Below are 18,393 nucleotides of genomic sequence, written 5' to 3' on the forward strand. Positions count from 1 at the left end.
GACACACAGTGTGCAGAGTCCAGCAGAAATCTGTTTCATTTCATTTTATTCTGGTCAGAGACAAATAAAACAGAATTTGTCATTTTAGCTTTTCTCACTTAGATCAGGAGTTCTTAAGCAAGAGGTCTTAACCAAGATTTCAGGGGGTCTGTGAGCTTGAACTGAAAATTCAGAGCAACATTATTCTTGTGGGGACATATTGGTGCAGGTGTGATTTATTTATTAAATAATACACAGTAGAGTGTGGACTTAGTAAGGGGTCCATGGTTTTCACCTGACTGGCACAAAAAGAGTTACGAACTTCTGACTTAGATGTTTAAAGGAGGCTGTTCAATCTCCTTTATGAAAAGTCACATGGCAAATGCCTTTAATAAGTTTTTCCCCCGTTTTTTATTAAAGAAGTTGTGGCTTTACAGAAAAATTATGTGTTCAACACCCCAGATACTACACCCACTGAGCGATAACTCCCCACCCCTCCCGCACCTCTCCCTCCTCTAATCGACTTCCTGTCTCCAGGAACTTGCCTCTTCTAGAGCCTTCACCTAAGTCAGGGGTTCTTAACCTTTTTTGTTTCACAGACCCCTTCGCCAATCACGTGAAAACCACAGACTGCTTATTAAGTCCACACTCTACTGTGTATTTTATAATACACAGTATTATTAAATATTATTTAATAAATATATCACACCCGCACTAACATGTCCCCTCAAGAGTGTTTTTTTGAATTTCAGTTCAAGCTCACTGTCCCTTTGTTTAGAACCCCCGACTGATCTAAGTGGAATCGAGCAATACTTGTCCTTTCGTGTCTGGCTTACAGAATCCTACTTTCAGGGGTTCTTTTTTGCTTCCACGGGATCATTTTGCTCTGTCTGCAGTGCTCACATGGCTGGAGAGACCCCTCCGGACCAGGGACAAGCTCAGCAGCTCTCCGGGGACGATCGATTGCTCACAGTGATCCCTGCTTCAGACAGCCCCACCCATTTCCCACACACCCAACCCCCATTCCCAACTTACCCAAAGAAGCTATACCATGAGGTTGTTTTGTTTTCTTTAATAAGAGAAGTTGTAGGTTTACAGAAAAATCACGCAAAAAGTAGAGTTCCCATATACACCCCATTATGAACACTTTGCATTAGTGCGGTCCATTTGCTGCAAATGATGAAAGAACATTATTATAATTGAACTATTAACTATAGCATTTGCACCTACAAGAGGATGGCACTAACTATCCAGGTAGGACAGGGTGGCACGAAGCTCTGAAAATACTCCTGTCTGGACGACAATTAGTACTCGCATCTGCGAGAGGGAAACGAAGAATTGTATTGTTGGCCGGGGAGAAGGGCAACGCCTGCAGTCTCGGTGAAGCAGACCCCCCCCGCAGGGCATTTGGGGCTGATTTCAACACAGCAAAAGCAGGGTGTTCGCCAGAGGTCGTTCCCTATTCCGTTTAACCCCAGTTGGACTTGAGGATGGCGTCTCTTTGCTCGTGGCCCTTCAACTCGAGAAGGGAGAGAGAATCACGATTTTAAGCAGCCAGGTGCTGATTAGATGCCAGCTGAATTATGAGAGCCTGTCCAGAAAAAGGGAGGAGCTGCTGCACTTGAGGATTCAGCCAAAGAGAACAGTGGAAACCAATAAATTACTGCAGCTGCTGACAATACAGATCTGGTGGTGAGGAAGCTCAGATCCGAGGGGGGAAGGGAGCGTCAAGGGAGTTTTCCGTTTGGTGTCTGACCCTCTGAAGGTGTAAGGGACAGCGGGCTCAGGGATTGCTGCTTTAGCCTTCCATCTGCAGACCCTGGGCCCACACGGTACAATTCAGCTTTTGCCTTTGCCACCTGGAATTGAGAGAGAAAAGCTCCTTGTTAGACTTGAGCCGCTCGTACATTGATCTGATCTCAAATCTGCAAGCAGGAACCAGGGACTGTCAAACAACAAAATGCCACTGAAAGCTGAAGTCCCCCTCCCAAGAAAGCAGGCACCTTTGCAGAAGTCTCAGTGGCACCAAAGTCCGCAGGTTTCCAATCTTGTCTAAATCACTGCTAATTAATACCTGTGCACTGGCAGCAGAAGAAAAACAGTTGAGAATCGAGGCAGGCAGCCGGTGCCTCCGCACTCTAACACTGTACGTATGTTTTGAAACGTGCGCTCACATTTCATGATCCGTTTATTTTACAAGATGGGTAAACTGCAGACAATTATGGCGATAATATAGCAGAGGTGTTTGGTTTTTATCTCTTCACAGTAAATTGTGGTTGTTCAAGCCTTTGTAGTAATGGTTTCCATTCCGCTCTCAATTTCTTCCTATCACCTGGCTATAAATACGATGTTTTTAAAAAAAGGATGTTAGTTTATGATAATCGTATCACCTGTGCAAATAGCAATGTAATTAAATAACTTCTTGATAGGCACAACTCAATTAAATTAATTACATTAACCCAAATATCCTATGGTATATTTCTCTGAAAATAAATTAAGTCTAACTCTGTTGTGTGTCATTTTTTCTCTGTATAGACAAAAAAAAAGTGCTATCTGGATAATTGAGCAGGCAGTTTTGCTTTTGAGAGATGCTATCAAAGGACACAAGGATTTAATTTCAGTTTTGTTTTGTTTTGTTTTTTATTAGAAGACAATGTCTTCCACATGTAATTCTCTGCAAGATCCATGACTGGCACGTTTCAGAGGTTTGTGAAGCAGCTGGAAATGAAGATCAAAAATCAAAGCAGGGCTGGGGGGTTGGGCTACAGAGGGCTTTCAGCATCTTAGCCCCCTTCTCTTGTTTGTCTGTTCCCTGCTAAAGGTCCTGAGGCCACCTTTGCCAGAGGCATGCTCAGACTTCCGAAAGGGGAGCCCTGTTAGGAAAGTCTCCCTCAAAATCTGCTAAACAGCTGAGAAGAATACCCATCTACCTTTTGCCCATTGGCTTTCTCCCAGTGGGGAGGCTTCAAATGTTCTTGAAAAAATCTGTTTCAAGAAAAGAGGGCATCTGTTGGTGTGACTTAAAGACTACGTCCCCCAAACTCTGACCTCGGTAGAGAACAGCAGGAGACTGTCAGCGTCACGGGGAGGCCTGGGTGACCTCACATTATTCAAGGTAGGGGACTGCGGAACGCAGTTGCCATTTGGGGTGGGTCAAGGAAATAGACTTTTTTTTTTTTTGCCTCCTGAATTTTGAGTGCCTTGAACATAGCCACCGTAAAAGCCACAGCCTTGGAGACCCTCTGACATTCGCGAGAAATCTGGGGCTCTACTTTATTCTAAAGCCCTTCTCCGCAGTGGCTGCACTGTCACACCGGAGCCACAGCGAGAGCCGCAACTGTAAATTACCGCGTGTATGGCAAGAGCGCCAACAGTGGAGTTCTGCCGAGAGCACTCTAAATCTTACAAAATGGCTTTTGCAAATATTAACTCTTATGCTGGTGAACCCACCATGGGATCCCTAGCACTGGGGGGTGGGGGGCAGAGAGTGTGGACTGGGTGTCATTGATTTAAGTCATAATGGGAAACAAAGCTCCCGGAGATGTCCTCGTTTGGTTTTGTAGGACTCCGCCTGCCCGCCTCCCTCTCCATTAACTCCAAAGCTGCCCTGAGCTCCGTGGACCCCCTCAGATTTTATCTGGTTGCTGTTCTTTTCGGCTAATGAGCTTTCTGTAGTGGGTCTGAAGGCCCCTCTGATAGCCAGGGGGTCACCATTTTCCGCTTCTCCTGGGACCGCCCATTCTGAAATGTGACCTCACTCCATTCTGTTCCAATCATTCAGTTACTGAGGTGGGAGCAGATTTACGCTGTGAAGTCAGCGCAGCTGTTTTGTGACTCATGGGAGTATCATATTTAACATGTTTTCCCCAGTGAAATGTATTTATTTAGGTGAAACATAATGCCGTTTAAAAGCCTGCTTCGCTCTTAAACTCAGCCTTCTGGAAGAGAACGGAGGAGTGAAAAAGGCAGAATGAGCTCATGTGGGAGAGCCAGCTGGTTGGAGAGGGACTCAACGGGGAAATCCGGCTGGGTGCTGAACTACAGGGCTCGAGAAATAGGAAGGAGCCTTGTAGCTAGCTCATCGGAGGCTTTTGTGGCTCACCAGTATTGGCACTGGGCATATGAGATCACACATGTGCATTCTAGAGAGAAAAACATAGTCATCTACCACTTGAGTTGAAAAGGCCCCTTGGGAAGTGATAACAGCATACAGCTTTTATCCTCTCCCTGGGTCAGCCTCTGGAAGGTGACACTGCCATTAGCACTTGAACAAGCCAGATGGCCCAATCTGCAGAGAGCAGGCTTCCCCCAAACAGGCCCTCCCCCCCATTCAGCTGTCCCCAAGCTTGGCGTTGCTAAGCTAGGGCTCAGGAAATCTGCTCCCCCAGTATAGAGAATTATGAAAAAATGTACTAATGAAATTAACGTGTGAATGATGGCAAGCTTCCTAATTAAAAAAAAAAAGTTCTTGGTGATGCCTGGAGCACGACTTGCCAAAGTATCCTCCCACGGCCGATCTCCAAAAGCTCCTATTTTAAGTATCTCACCTTGAACTCGCTCACATTAGATCTCATCTCTCTCTTTTCTGCCCACCTGCACAGTCTTAAGATCTTCCTGTTTTCCTATCATCAATTCCATCCCCTGTCCTTTCATCTGCAAACTCAGAGTTTTCTCTTCTCCCCCCAACTCCTCCAGCTCTTATAAAAGAATATTAAATAAAACTGGGCTGGCACTGCTCTTTCAGGAGCCTTGCTCTTTACACCTCCCCAACCAGACAAAGCTCAGCCCTTTCAACGCTGGCATTTATTGCCTGTTCTCTATCATTCCCTGCCTGTCAAAACAGCCCCCAACCCAATTCATCAGGGACTCAATTATTTCCAAAGGCCTTTAGTGAATAAAATTTCTTGAAGTCCTAAAAGTTTAAGTAGGTATTTTTCAAACATTTTACAGCAAAAAAAATCCCTTGTTACCCCACTGTTCTGCCACCACCAGATAACTCGAAAAGCATGGCTGTATAGATGAAGATCAGAAAAGATACCTCCTCATGCCAGTAGCCAATTATGAATACCAATGAGCAGCCCAAGGAATGGCACGGCACAGAAAGATGTCCTGTCCCGCTCAGGCTGCCTTTTGGTCTTTGCAGAATCAGCCTCAGATAGAGGGGGTTGGGGGACCTCTCTTTTATTGGGCTCCCTCCTTCTGCTCTTTCCCCCCCCACCGCCAAACCCAAGGTCCCTAGCTCCAGCCTCTGGCTCCCTGCACCAAGCAGGAAAACTGTTGATCCTCATGGTTCTCTGTGGGTGTAGGAATGGTGCTGCTGCTGCTGCTGCTGCTGCTGCTGATGACGATGGCGATGATGCTGCTGGTGCTGCTGGTGCCGATGGTGATGCTGCTGCTGCTGCTGCTGCTGATGGTGCTGATGGTGATGATGGTGATGGTGCTGATGATGGTGCTGCTGCTGCTGCTGCTGCTGCTGCTGGTGCTGACGGTGCTGATGGTGATGATGGTGATGGTGCTGCTGGTGCTGCTGCTGCTGCTGGTGATGATGGTGATGATGGTGATGATGGCGATGGTGCTGATGATGGTGCTGCTGGTGCTGCTGGTGATGATGGTGATGATGGCGATGGTGCTGATGATGGTGCTGCTGGTGCTGCTGGTGATGATGGTGATGATGGCGATGGTGCTGATGATGGTGCTGCTGGTGCTGCTGCTGATGATGGTGATGATGGTGATGATGGCGATGGTGCTGATGATGGTGCTGCTGCTGCTGCTGGTGATGATGGTGATGATGGTGATGATGGCGATGGTGCTGATGATGGTGCTGCTGCTGCTGGTGATGATGGTGATGATGGCGATGGTGCTGATGATGGTGCTGCTGGTGCTGATGGTGCTGATGGTGATGCTGCTGCTGCTGATGGTGATGCTGCTGCTGCTGCTGGTGATGATGGTGATGATGATGGCAGTGAAGAGGAAGAGGAGGAGGAGGAGGGTACCCTTAGCAGGCAGGCAGTGTGCATGTATTAACTCAGCCAGTCCTAGGGCCATCTTTAAGAGGTAAGTATTGTTATAATGATCAACCCATTTTACAGAAAAGGAAACTGAGGCACAAAGTGGTTAAGAAACTTGCTTAAAAGGCCACACACCTGGTAAAGGTGGAGGTGTGATCTCAACCCAGAACTCATGCTGTCAACCACTGTACTGAAGGCACAGATGCTTCAGGGTCTCCGGGGGGGGGGAATCTACACATGAATGAACTTTCTTCTTACTAATATTAATTCTTAGAGAGATCATTAATTATGGTAGATGACCTCCATGATCAGTGAGGATGGGATGCGTCAAAGGATGTGAGGGCAGAGAATTCCATCAGGCCACACCTTTTCTCACAAGGAGACCTACGTGGAAAATAAACACAAGCAGAGCTATTTGGGGAAAACAGGCATGGGGTTCTGGAGCCTTGTTTGCTGACCTCCCTTGTTGACTGGACTGTGTCACCCCAAAGATCTGTTCAAGTCCTAACCCTCCAGAACCCGTGACTGTGCCCTTACCTGGGAAGAGGGTCTCTGCAGGTGTCATCGAGCTAAGACGAGGCCACACTGGAGCAGGGTGACCCTAAATCCAGCGGCTGGTGTCTCTGTGGAAGGGATGAGACCCAGAGACCCAGACCTGCAGGGAGAGGCCGTGGGACCAGGGGCAGAGAGCAAGTGACACAGCCACCAGCCGAGGAGCACCAAGGGTGCCAGGGGTCCACCAGCAGCAGGAAGAGGCAGGAAGGAGGCGCCCTGGAGGTTCCAGAGGGGGTGCAGTCCTGACAACACCTCGATTCCTGATTCTGGCCTCCAGAACGGGGAGAAGACAATGCCTGTTGTCTGACGCCTGCCAGCTTGGGCTCCTGTGACCCTGCGGCCCTGGAACGCTAAGACGGCCTCCACATAGTCCTCAAGGCTCTGGCCCCAGAGACCCCTGGGCACTGTGGAACTCGGCGGGGAAACCTGTGGTTCAAGGTGTAGCAGAAACAAGATCTACCATCATTTCTTACCTATCCGCTACTGACCAGATGCATTTTTAAAAAAAAAAATCTGCTTTAGTCCTCAGAACTGCCTTTGCAGAGGAGGAAAGTGAGGCTCAGGCAAGTTTTGCAGCCAGAACCAGTTCACACTGCCTAAGCCGGTGGCAGGGCTGGGATTTGAGCCAGGACGGCATGACTCAGAAAAATCCCCTCTTCCTGGGCTCTCTCAGCGGCTGCCTGTCTCTTGCCCTCCCCAGATGAGAGCCATCCGTTTCCCTTGAAGCACATGTCCCTGCACGCTCTCGGGCCCTGGAGAACTCCAGGCCAGCCTTTGGGTTTGATTCCTCCGGGCAGAACGTGCATGGCCACTCCTGTTCGCCCTCCTCCTTCATGCCCTACCCTGTGGGTTATTTTCAGGCCTGCAGCCGTCTCTCTTTTATTCCAGTTACCACCAGCTTGGACCAGATGGAGGCTGAGAGCTGACTCATCTGGGCCGCAATTCCTCAGGTCCCACTGAAGCACTCCGATGTCCGGGGTCACACCTGTGAGCAGAACCCCCCACTTCCGCCCCCCCAGCACAGCGGCCATTTGCTCTGATGGATCCCATACTCCTGCCAGCCGCCCCCAATTTCATCCATGAGCTCCTGCAGCATTCTCAGGTGGACACCATCTGCTTGCAATGATTTATCTGCTGTTACTTCTTTCCAGTCTGGCTTAGAACGTCCTGGTCCTGACCACAGTTTGATCCAGTACCTGTCTGCCAAGGAGGCCATTCCAGTAGCCTCTGCAGACCAAGGCTAGAAGTCCATTCAATCCATCAGCTGTTTTCTTTTCATCTTTCCTCGCTGGGCAACGTCTATTAGTCACATCATCCCTTCCAAAAACGGTGCGAGCAGCTGGGTTAGTGGTTTGTGCTCTCCCAGTAGGACACTGACCTTGAACCGTGATCAGGAGGTTATGCTGCTTAGCGGTAGGGTTATCAGCTCTCGAGTCCTTCTGTCCTGGGCTGAAGGCCAGGCTCCAGCACGTCCACCTGCAGGTCACTGGCCAATTTCACTCTTCTATTTGCTGGATCACAGCGGCTCTGCTGGGGGTGGCCAACCATAGCGCACAGCCCCCTTGGCCACACAGTCCAGGGGTGGGTTGACCAGAGTCCTTTCCTGAATGGAGCCTGTGGAGAGGCTCTTCCTACTCATATTGACAGTTCCAGGGCTGCCTATTGCCCTTTCCTCACTCCATAGAGAAGACTGTTGGAAGCAGGAAAGAATAACCCCAAGAAGCACAGAGAATGAGAATCAAGAGCCAGGGGATTATGATGATGGAGGAGATTGTTGTTATGGGGGAAGGAGTGGGGTGAGGGGGATGGGGGGTATATGGGGACCTCATATTTTTTGAATGTAATATTAAAAAAATAAAGACAAAAAAAAAAAAAAGAGCCAGGGGAAAAGAGGGACATGGAGAGTGATCAGAAGCGTCGTCACCCTTAGAGCTCAGTTCGGGGGGTCCCCAAGCCTTCTCCATCCCTTGCCTTTCCAGTTACATGAACCAATAAACCCTTCTCGAGCTATCGTGAGTTGGGGTCCTGCAATGGATCCAGCCCCCAGCTGAGTCCCCTGTTGAGCCTCTGGAAGGCTGTTCTCTTTAATATCATGGAGCTCCTTCCAAGCTATGCAACCAAGTCTTGGGACCCCGTTCTGTCAAGCTGCAACTCACTTAGAGGATTATCTGCTTCTGTCTGGACAAACTTTATTTTTCTTTCAGTGATCCAAACTATTTACAAAGCACTCCCATACTGCATGTCTCAGTGAATGCTGTCAAGCCCTCCTTTGTGATGGGCATCTATTCATTTAGTCAACAGACCTATTGTGCACCAGTCTTGACACTAGGGACACATTAGTGAATAAGACAAAGGTCCCACCTACAGGAGTTTACATTCCAGTGTGGGAGACAAACAAGGGAGTGAATACATAGATAGGGTAATTTCAGGTGGCGGTACATCCCGTGAAGAACAAACAGAGCAGCCGGAGAGGGCCTGGGATCTGGTGCTCTTCAAGACAAGGTGGTCCTAGGTGACCATCGAAGGCCTTTCTGAAGAGCAGATGTTCACCCAGAGACCCGAGTGCACTCATGGAGTAAGCCAATGGCAAGAGGTGGGGAAGAGCATTCCAGAGAGATGCTCCTGCAAGGCCTAAGCCCTTGACGCCGGAGTGAGATTGGCATAAGTGACGAAAGAAAGGCCAACTGGATGGAACAAAAATAGCTGATATGGTACCTTTGTGTTAATTAGCAAAAGTCACCTCTTCTGGGTGGACTAATTACCACCAGGAATCACTGTGCAGGGCTCAGTCTGAACAACTGTATCTGGTGGACACAAGGGAGGTTAGGAGATGAGGTCAGAGAGAGAGACAGCAACAAGACCAGGTAGAGAAGCACATTGGATTTGACTCTAAGTTAGTGCTGTTCAAGAGAAATAGAAAATGAACCATATATGTAAATTTTTTCTAGTAGCCACATTTAAGTAAAAATAAACAAGTGGAGTAATTTAATACCATTTTATTTTACCCATATATCCAACATATTGACATTTCAACATGAAATCAATATGTCATAAGTATTAATAAGATGTTTTACATTTTCTTTCATACTAAGTCTTCAAAGCTGGTATGTATTTTACATTTATAGTGCATCTCAATTCAGGTGCTAAATCTATCTATTTATTATTTAGATAAGTTGTGAGTTTATATAACAATCATGAATAAAAGATGGGATTCCTATACTCCACCTTGTTCTAACAACTTGCATTGGTGTGGAACATTTGTTACAAATGATAGTAGCACTTTTTAAATAATTATACTATCTTTTTAAACAGTAGTTACCTTTGTTACAACTGATAAAAGATGATTAAAATAGTTCCACCTGTCATCCAATATTTACATTAGGTGTATTTCCCCCCATACCCCATACTATTACCAACACCTTGTATTAGTACCATACATTTGCTTTAACTCATGAAAGAATATTCTTATGTTTGTTTTATTAACTATAGTCCATTGTCTACAATAGGGTTCACCTGTGTTGTACAGTTCCATGTTTTATCTTTTAGGTTTTATTTTAGAAATAAATACATCCTAAACTTTCCTCCTTTTAACCACATTCACCTATATAGCTCAGTGCGGGTGCTAAATTTTCATTGGATATACTTGATCACTATTTATGTTTTATAAATTTACAGTGAAGAAGTAGATTCACATATATAGGTTGTTTAAAACATAATATTTGGGACAATGGAATTGTCCTGCATGACACTGCAATGATGGATGCAGGTCATTATACATTTTGTCAAAACTTATAAAATTGTGTGGGACAAAATGTAAACTATAATGTAAATTATAGCAATGCTTCAATATGTGTTCATCAGTTGTAACAAATGTACCACACTAATGAAAGATGTTAATAGGGGAAAATGTGGGAGGGGGAGAGGGTGGGGTATATGGGAATCCCCTATGTTTTTGTTATAGCATTTATGTAATCTAATGCGTCTTTAAAAGTGAAAAAAAGATTTAAGGTTCCCAACACCTGAACTGGGTATCGGTTTTTAAATTTAATTAATTAAATTTAAATTTAGTTACATTTAATTTCCTGTCACACCAGCCACATTTCAATGCTCAGCAGCCACATGTGGGTAGTGGCTACCATATTGGACAGCACAGGTCTGTGGGTTCTGGGGCACCCTGCAGGGTGGAGAGCAGGAAGTGACTGGATTAGCATCTTAGAAGGGTCTCTCTGGAAGCTGTGTGGAGAGCAGGCTTATAACGCAGGCTTCCAGAATGGGAGCAGTGAGACCAGTTAGAAGGCTACTGCAATTGTCCAGATGGGAGATGGCGGTGGCTTAGAATCCATATAAATCATTATAAATATTAATAAGATAGCGATAAGTCTGCTGGTGAATGGTCAAATTTGGCTCACAGGATTCACTGCTGAAGCGGATATCTCCTATGAGAGAAAAGAAGGAACTGAGAATGGCTCCTGGACATAAGGGCTTTTCCATGGTGCTAATGAAGCTTAAGCTTCAAGACCCCTCACTTGCCTGGGATCCTCCAAGGTCCTGGAATTTATGATCTATGTATGATTTGTCAGTTTTCCAAATTTGTAATATGTGGTGATTCTTCTCTCATTCTAAATAAATATTCACTTTTGTTTCTGATTTTATTACCAATCTTTATTTGTCCCTAAAGAGGATCGTCTAGATTGAATAAGCTTCAAATCTCATATAAACCTGTATCAGGCCCTGCTCTGGGTTATTATTAACCCATTTCAAAATTGAGAAAACTGAGGCTTAAAGAGGTAAAATAACTTGACTAAAACAAATGAATAAACTCTACACACTTTTCTTTAATGAGACTTTTTGTCCCATAGGTTGACTTAAGATAGTCCTCTTGCTTTCATAGAGTTAGTCAGTCTTTATAATACCCTCTTCGTGTTTTCCTAAAGTTGTCTTTTGACCATTTTATCCTTCTAAAAAACAACAGATAACTGGGTAAGCTAATTCTTGTGTATCTTGCTCCCCAAGATAATGAATTTGTCCTGTAATTAGGAGGTGGTGTAACCTGATGGCTAAAATGTGGATTTGCAGTCAGATGTCGGGTATTTGAATCCAGCATCTGCTATTAATGCACTCTGTGACCTTGAATAAATCACTGACGTCTCTGAGCTTTATCTGTGAAACAGGGACAGCCACCCCTCCTGCACAGGATGGCTTTGAGGATTAAATGACATTCTCCATGTAAACTGTAGTAAAGAATTTAATCTTAACCCCAAAGAGGTCTGGCTTTTGCCCTCACCTTCTGGGAGATAACCTCTCAGTCCTTGGAATGTCAGGCCTGATGGATGGGCAGATGGGACGAGGGCTGGACACACCAGAAAGTCTTAACAATGTCATTTATGGTGAGGACTTTGGGTCACTTGGAATCAGCTTGAGCCCCTCAGGGGCTGAAACTGAGGTCAGCCACGTGATGGAGCCCCAGTAACCCTGGACGCAGAGGCTCCGCGGAGCCGTCCCCATGGGCAGTACTCCACGTGTACGGTCATGGGCTGATGCGGGTGCTCCGGCCACGTGTCCTGTCATGGGCTGACGCGGGCATGCGCCGGCCTGACCCCATGAGGACGGGGCGGCTGGAAGCTCTGCGTGGCTCTTCCCTTGGCCATGAATTTGTATCCTTTCCCTGAAATAAGCCGTAAGCATGACTATAAGTGTTCAGTGCATCTTGTGAGTCCTTTAGCAAATTACTGAGCCTGAGGGTGGCTTGGGGATCCCTGAGTTTAGGGAGGTCTCGTGAGGCTGTGCTCGCTCTAATCTCGCAGGTGCAATTAGCCGGTTGCCGTATGTACATCAAGCACTCAGGAATGAACAGCTTTTTATTATCGCTATTATTATTACTGTTTTGTCTATTGTTTGGTGCCTTTCCTCCATGGCTTCTTGGCCCTGTCTTTGTCTGTTAGTTGCGCAGGGCCCTAACCCACCCAGTCTAGGAAAGAGCCAGTCGTTCCGTCATCCCTTACAAAATCCTGATCTTTCAGCCACACAGCCACAAGGTCAATCGCTGGATCACCCGTAGTGGGGCAACTTGACATTTTGTGCCCCTAATGGGATGCAGGGAGGAGGACACAAAAATGCTTAACCTGAACTTAATCAGGAGGAAACAGCAAGTCTAGGAAGTGGGACATTCTGCAGAACAATGGGCCTGGACTCTTCCTACACACACACCTCCATACTCAATGCCATGACAAACAAACAAGCACAAAGAGGTGGCGGGCAATTCTAGATGAAAAGCATCTAAAGAGAAAGAGCAACTGAATCCTCCAGGCAGAACTTGGCTGGATGCTGGTACAGGGAAAACTATGCAAAACAAAACAGCTACAGAAGACACGTGGGGGATAAATGGGGAAATACGCATGTGGCCTGTATATTATTAGGAAACTGAAATAACGTTAATTCTTATAGGTGTGAGAGTGGTATTACAGTTAGGTAGAAGTATGCCCTTATTTTCAGGAATGCATGATGAAGTAAATAGGGGTAAAGGGATATGAATGGTTCAGCAGAGAGAGACAGAGAGAGAGAGAGGCAGAGAAAATGGACAGCGCACACTGGTGACTCCGCGGGAAGGGTGTATGGGCATTCACTGTACTATTCTTTCAACTTTCCTGTAAGTTTGAGAATGTTCAAAAGAAGAAAGCCACTGACCTTTAAAGCCACTTGACCTTTACTTTCTTTTCAATGAGATAATGGCTTACCCATGCAGGGTAATTAAAGGTTTCCACTCAGCACCAGGATTAATTCTGCCACTTCTCCAAGGCTCCTCGGTGTTTCTCTCTAATCTTTGTCATCCTGATCAGGGCACGGCTGTGTGGAGAGCAGAGGTGGAGATGGCAGGCATGGAGAGCCTCATTTAATGTGAGACAGATTTCCACTCGCTGGAATTCCATAGCACAACCTGGTGCTACTTACACCCTCCCTCTGCAAGCAGGTTTTCTCCCTGCAGGCCCTGTCCCTCTCCCCTGGCACGATTTTTAGCCTAGAATCCCAGCTCCTGACACCAGGTCGCTGAGATGCCAACTGCATTAAGATCTCCATTTTCTGCCGAGGATCCATATGAGCCGCTTTATTATTCAGGCTCCTGGCATCGGGACGTGTAATCTGGCTTTGTTTATTTGTCTGCTCTCTGCCTACCTAATGCCTCATTTGATGGGCAGCTTCTATTTCATTTATTTTTAAAGAAGGCCACAAGGCTTTCTTCTGGGCCTCTGTAACAGAAGCTTCATCAATCTTTATCCCATACTTTTCCCACACTTGCTGGCTTTCTCCCATTTTAAGTCTGGAAAATCTACTGCAATAAAAGTAGAATTTTAAAAATGTTATTGTGGCAAAATACAACGTAAAATTTACCACTTTCTTACGTGTACAGTTCCGTAGCATTCAGTACATTCGTGATGTTGTGCAACCATCACTATTTCCAGAACTTTCATCACCCTAAACAGAAACTTGACTCTGTGAAACAATAACTCTCCATTCTCCCTACCCCCACCCCGTGGTAACCTCGACTCTTTCCTCTGTCTCTGTTGATTTGCCTATTTTATTTATTTCATATAAGTAGAATCATACAGTATTTGTCCTTTTGGGTCTGACTCCTTTCACTCAGCACAAATGTTTTCAAGTTTCATCCATGCTGTAGCATGTGCCAGACTTTTATTCATTTTCATGAATACTATTCCATTGTATGGGCATAGCAGATTTTGTTTATGACTATCTGTCAGTGGACACTTTGGGTTGTTTCTACCTTTTGGCTATCATCAATAATGTATGAACTTTGGTGTACAAATATCTGTTTGAGTTGATATTTTCCATTCCTTTGAGTATATACCTACGAGTGGAGTTGCTGGGACTTACGGTAATTCTATGTTTAACTTTTGAGGAAATGCCAAACTGTTTTCCACAGTGGTTGCATTATTTTACATTCCCAAAAGGTGGATGTTTCTAAACTCCTATAATTGATCCTTTCTTAGTTGAGCTGTGATACAGAAGAATCATTTGTACTGTAATTATTTCTCTGCATGTATCCTCTGCTAAGCTGTAAGTTCCTTGAGGTCAGGGACTGCGTCTTATTCTTAGACCCTCAAACTGTGTCTGGTTCATAGTAGCAACTCAATAAATGTCCACCGAATAAAGGAAACGTCTCTCTTGCTATCACTATAACTCCTTGTTAATGGACGGTCCCTCAGAAGGAACACGTCATTTCCCTTTAATAATTCCTAAAGACCGCCCTGACCTTTTAAGCCTTCAAAGCCACTGGTAGGCAAAAGAAGTGTTTGTAAGGGACCTCTGTGGGCACGAGGCGTAGAAGAGAAGGGCATGGCTTCCACGCAAGCAACACCCACGGAGCTGGACGGGCCACGCCCTCTGGCTTTCCTTCAACGACCTTCTTGAGAGCCGCACTTCCAGGGACGCCGCTGAGAGCCCAGGATAAAAGGTTCAAGGCCACCCACTGCTCCTAAGGAGCTCCCAAAGCATTACGGGCGGTTAACCCAAACACAAATGAGGACCAGATAGAGCAGAGACAGTGAGCGCCGCGAGAAGAAGAGGAGAAGACAGAACCCCATCCCCCATCTGAGATGGTCTTGAACGCCCTCAGGACGGGAAATCAGCAAACCGCCCAGAATGAGGACGGCAACGTTTGTAGAGCTTGTGACAATCACAGAGCATTAAGACAAGATGTGAGTCTGCAGTACCTGAGAAGCAGCAGACGTAGGCCTCCCTTCTCAGAGGAGGAACAGGGCTCACGGAGGGCAGGTGAGCTATCCAGGTAGTGGCCAAGCCCTGATCCTCATCCCCCCTGCTGTTCCTCACTGCCTCTGGGAGGCACTGGTTGCACATTAAGTAGAACAATTCATATCCTAACTCCCCAAATTCTGACCTAATTGGCCTGGGGTCACTCTGAAGTTCTCTAAGTGATACTAATGAGAATTAATGATATCAAGAGGGGGACTTGATAAGGGATTTTTACAACTGGGCTTTGCAGATCCCTAAGAGTTCGGGGTCACCCCATTGGTGGGGCTCATCCTCCTTTCCCTAGCAAATAGAGTGACTTCCCTATTACTTACTTTGCATAATGGTCTTTAAAAAAATATCCATTTTTCATTTTCTTTCTTTATCTTCCCCCGCCTCCAGATGGCTCTCTTGTCTGTCTGCTCACTGTTTGCTCACCTTCTCCAGGAGGCACGGGGCACCTCCCCCATGGGAGGTGAGTGTCCAATGACCTGAGCCGCATCCACTGCCCGTGGGCTGTGGTGTCTGCTGGTGGCATCCGCGCGTCTTCTCTAGGAGGTGCCGGGACCCGAACCCAGGACCTCCCATGTGGTAGGCAGGAGTGCAATTGCTTGAGCCACATCTGCTTCCCCATAATGGCCTTTTCTTTTTTTTTTAAAAAGGTGCATGTAAAGGCTTTATTTACACGGGAGCAGAAATTTAATTGAACAAGCCAATCCCATATCATCATCCGACTCTTCCGAGTCCTCCTCCTTTTCCTCTCTCTTCTGTTCTGCTGCAGCTGGGGCTGAGCTGGCGGCAGGAGCGGCAGAGCCCGGGGGCGGCCGCGGCCACAGCCCCACAGGCAGGCACGCCGGCCAGCTAGCCAGCGCCCCGGGCAGTTAACATCTTCAAGGTTTTTCCATTTAGCTCACTATGACCTTGTTGAGCCGGTCGTCACCCGCCTCGATTCCCACACTGGCCGGGACCTTCTTGATGTCCTTGGCGCTGGGGGAGGTATTGCCCCAAGGGCACTAGTAGGTAGGGGGTGACACAATGCATCTCAGCGGCGGAGTGGCCTCATGCATGCTACCTCGGCGGCGTCTAGGAGGGACCCTAATGGGCTTTTTTTTTTCTTTCTGTGGGAGAAAAATTATCTCCATTATTTTCTTTCATATACATTCATAGTTGAATTTTTTTTTAAGATTTATTTTTATTTCTTTCTTTCCCAACCCCCCCCTCCCCCAAGTTGTCTGCTCTCTGTGTCCATTCGCTGTGTGTTCTTCTGTGTCTGCTTGTATCCTTGTGAGCAGCACTGGGAATCTGTGTTTCTTTTTGTTGCATCACCTTGCTGCGTCAGCTCTCTGTGCATGTGGTGCCACTCCTGGGCAGGCTGTGCTTTTCTTGGGCTGGGTGGCTCTCCTTGCAGAAGCACACTTCTTGCGTGTGGGGTTCCCCTATGTGGGGGACACCCCTGTGTGGCACGGCACTCCTTGTGTGCATCAGCACTGCCCTTGGGCCAGCTTCACATCGGCCAGGAGGCCCTAGATTTGAACCCTGGACCTCCCATGTGGTAGGCGGATGCTCTATCCATTGAGCTGAATCCACTTCCCCATAGTTGAATTTTAATACGAAAGAAAAAAATTTAGAATCTGACAAATGTTTACCAACAAGATATACCTTCAAAAAGATTTTACTCATTTTAGCCTGGTGCCAAGTAAATGACAAATTATACTGTTATATTCAAGGCAACAGAATCTGGAGGCCAGGACCACTTAGCCCAACCTTTATGCAACCTTAATTTTTATCTACCATGAACAATAAACTCATTGTTGATTCCCAGTTGTGTGTGTGCACATGTGTACTTAGCAGCCCCTTTCACAGAAAGAAAAGACATCTAAAGTTCATCTTGTACTTTTACCTACAGGAATCATGATAAGATATAGGATGGATTACATGTAACTGGGGCTGGATTTTGTAAGAAAAAATTAGCTGACAAATGAGGGCAGCAATAAAAAAGCATCTTTTTTGCAACAATAAATAAATACAGTCCAAAGTTTTCTGTGAGGTCCTAAATCAGTTTCTTCACTGAAGAGCAGACGTGGCATTTCCACGGAATTACACTTTGCCCCATATTATCTTTTTTTCTTGCTTTCTTTTCCTTTTTTCTTTTCAATAAAGTTTTCCCGCTTCTGCCACAACAGCAAAACCATTTGATCTTGACAAGATAATGGTGTCGTTGACTTTGCTTTTCCTTTGTCCATTGAACAAAATTGGCCAAGAATATAATTGAACTGTTATGACCAATAAAAATGAAGTTTAGGTCAAGTCTTGTCAGGATAACCTGACTGAAAACATCTGGCTCCTTAATTTAAAATATTTCAGACAATCAGATTCTTGCTGTGTTTTATGTTAGGTTAACACGCTGAACTTTAAGAAGCTGCATAATGGGCTGTTAAAACGTTATTTGGACCGTGGCATTCCCAGACTCAAAACACCACTGCACCTCCCTGTCTTGCTTGGAGTAAAAGGCAAAGTTCTGGCAATGGCCTTGCAGGCCCTGCTGCCCTTGGCCATCTCACCTCAGTTCCTGCTGTCCTGGCTCCCTCTGCTCCACCACCCTGCCTCTTGGCTGCTCCTGGACAGCCCCAGGCAAGCTCCCTTCTTAGAGCCTCTCCCCCTGCCTGGAATGCTTCCTCCAACATGCGCATGGCTCAATCTCTAGTGCCTCTCAAGCCTTTGCTCAGATGCCACCCTCTCGGCGGCTATGCCCTGACTTCCCCGTTCCACTTTTTCCTTTCTCCGTCATACTCATCACCCTTGAACGTACCATCTAATTTATAAGGCTTTTTGCTTTGTATCTCCTCTCCTCCTTACCCCATCCTGCCACCGCTGGTCAGCTCCACACACCGAGGACCTGAAAGAAGCGATGGCCCAGAGCAGGCATTCAAGTAAGTAACTGTTAAAGGAGTGAATGTCTATGTAAGATTTTGTCCAACCAAAGCCTCCTTGGTCAGAAAGAGTTTGCAAACCACCTGCCTGGATCCCTGTGACCATCCACGTGCAGAGAACACCCTGGGCCCACAAGGTGCCCACTGGGGGGGCAAAG

Source organism: Dasypus novemcinctus, chromosome 23 (genome assembly GCF_030445035.2).
Source record: "Dasypus novemcinctus isolate mDasNov1 chromosome 23, mDasNov1.1.hap2, whole genome shotgun sequence".
Taxonomy (NCBI): domain Eukaryota; kingdom Metazoa; phylum Chordata; class Mammalia; order Cingulata; family Dasypodidae; genus Dasypus; species Dasypus novemcinctus.